The sequence below is a fragment of the Athene cunicularia genome (genome assembly GCF_003259725.1).
Source record: "Athene cunicularia isolate RWA chromosome 25 unlocalized genomic scaffold, athCun1 chr25_part1, whole genome shotgun sequence".
NCBI classification, from domain to species: domain Eukaryota; kingdom Metazoa; phylum Chordata; class Aves; order Strigiformes; family Strigidae; genus Athene; species Athene cunicularia.
Window position 1 is genome coordinate 754,244 of NW_020799134.1, and position 2,373 is coordinate 756,616.

Sequence of the window (2,373 nt, forward strand, 5' to 3'; positions counted from 1 at the left end):
AAAAAAAAAAAAAAAAAAAAAAAAAAAAGGGTGGTGGGCTTGGTTTGGGGTTGTGGGTTTTTTGGTTGGGTGGTTTTGTTGGTTTGTTTTTTGGGTTTTTTTGGAGGGTTATTGGCAGCTCCAGGCGCTGGAAAATTGAGTCTTGACAAAAAAAAAAAAATCTAGCCCTGGAAAGACTGGCTTATAAAAAAGGGCATGGTGAGATGAGTTAAAACTGGTTAAAAATAGTAGCAGGAGCCTCTGCCTCCAAAAATAACACTTTCAAGAGCCTTTGCTTCTTGTTTGTTTTTTTTTTTTTTTAAGGCCCAATAATCAAAACTCAAATCCCCGCTGTCCTCCCAGGGAAAATTGTTTCTTGGCCTAAGGGCCCAACCCGAGAGGTGATGAGCGTCGACTATCACGAAGCGGTTTGAGTCCCCGCTGCAAAATTCCTCTTTTCTTCTTGCCCTTGACAGGAATGGTTAAAAAAAAAATAAATCAGGATTTTCCCTGGAAGCACTTTAAGGAGCGCTTGGTGCGGGCTCGTCCCTGGGTGACTCCTGGCGAGGGTGACCATGGGAGCGAGCAGGACGGAAACGTTCTGCTACCTGGAATAGCCTCAAACCCCAAGATCTTTCCTAAAAACCCACAAAGATCCTTCTCAGTGGGAAAACCAAGAGTTTTGCCCCAGCAGTTGGGGATTTCAAAGGCTCTTCTCCGCCGGGAAGGTTGGTTTGAGGCACCTGGATGGAGCCTTTGGGGACTTTCGCCCCCCTGGCGCTGCCCCGCGTCCCACCGTGAGGGCTCGGTGTTTCCCCAAATCTCTCGCCAGGATATTTTTCTTCCTGCCTTTGCTCATTTTTCATGATCTGATGATTCAGTCAGAGTCCAGCAGCACCTTCTCCCAGCCCGTGTATTCCTCCCCGCAGCCGGGTTAAGAAAAGCCCTGTGCAAAACCCAGCACCGAGCATCCCAGATCACCCCCTCTGGCACGGAGGGACCATGGGGCTTATAGGGGAAAACCAGAGCTTTTTGGCAGAAACCCTGCCCCGTGGCAAAGCCTGGGCCGTGTCACTCGTGGCTTTTGAAATGGCTGGTGGTAAAAATGGGGCAGAAAGCGGCTGCGTGGGGGATGCTGGTCGCTGTGCTCCTCTTGGGACGCGCAGGCCCTGGGCCTCGTTGAGAAGCCACTTGAAATATTTGTCAAGAAATAGGTTTCCTTTCCCTTTTTTTTTTTTTTTTTTTTTCCCCCCCCTTAGTTTTAATTCTTTCCAGCCATCTTCCAGAGCCCTCTGCACAAGGAATCGCTGTCAAAGCTGCCAGGCTCCGTTCCACCCCCTGTGTGGATAAACACTCCCAGCGTGTGTTATTTGGCAGTCGGTTTCTAATGCGAAGTGATTAAAACATGTTGAAAGTTGAATTTTTTGATGAGGTGGAGGCGTGGAGGCTGCAAATGTCCACGGCACCTCTTTTCCCTCCTGTGCCCGAAGGCTGCAGCCTGGTGCCTTCGAGCTGCAAAAACGTTGGAGCTTTCCAACACCGAAGAGGTGCATTAAGGATGGAAGGGGGAAAAAAAAAAAAATAAAAGGAGTAAAATAGGTTGGAAATAGATGTGAATAGTGAAATTTGATAGAGAAGGGAGGTGGAGGAAAGGAGAAGACAATGAATAGGAGTGCTTTTTTGGGTTAAAAAAAAAAAAAATTAAAAATCACTTTGGAAAAATGGTGCCTAACCCCTTTTCATGTGACTCCGTGAGGCAGGTTTTAAGAAATCAAACAATTTCTGCCCTGCTCCTTGCCGGCACCGTGGTTAAAAACACAAACTCGATTTTTAATTTTTAATTTTTTTTAATTTTTTTTTTTCCCAGCAGCCCGAAGCCCAAACCAGCCGCAGCTCCAGGGATGCCTTAGACACCAGGTATTTGCTAAGTGAATCCTAACTAGTTACCAGCCCGGGTAAATGACAATTTACATGCTGTTTGTGTGCTCGTAAGGAAGCATTAGAGAAGTTTGCTTTCTCAGCACCGTGATATGATAATGATGTTGCATATTAGTCATTAGCAATAAGTAGCTGTCGGCGTGAGCCCTTGCCTCGGCGCACGCCGGTGCACCCACCAGCCCCTGTTTTCTGCGCAGGATTTGGTTTTCTCAGCCTCCATTTCTTTTTTTTTTTAATATAAAATTACCAATAAATAATTAAAAAAAAAAAATTTTAAATCGCTCAATTCCAGTTTTGGAATTGTGTGAACCTGGAAATTGGGGCTTGGAGTCAAAAACGGATGAAGGGAGCGGAGCGAGGCTCGGAGACGGCGAGCTGCCTGCATGCTGGAGGCCAGAAGACAAATAAATAAACCCAAATTGTTGGCATGTGGTTTTTTGTTTTTTTTTTTTAAAT

General features: G+C 46.0%; 1 long non-coding RNA gene across 3 annotated transcripts in view; it reads left to right on the forward strand.

Moving 5' to 3' along the window:
* Positions 1 to 1,841: 1,841 nt before the first annotated feature.
* The window catches only part of LOC113488679, an 11,155-nt gene continuing 10,623 nt past the window's right edge, over positions 1,842 to 2,373 (forward strand). For all 3 annotated transcript variants that reach the window (XR_003399961.1, XR_003399962.1, XR_003399960.1), the window contains exon 1: positions 1,842 to 1,896. This is a non-coding gene — a long non-coding RNA (uncharacterized LOC113488679). The remainder of the gene's footprint in view (positions 1,897 to 2,373) is intronic.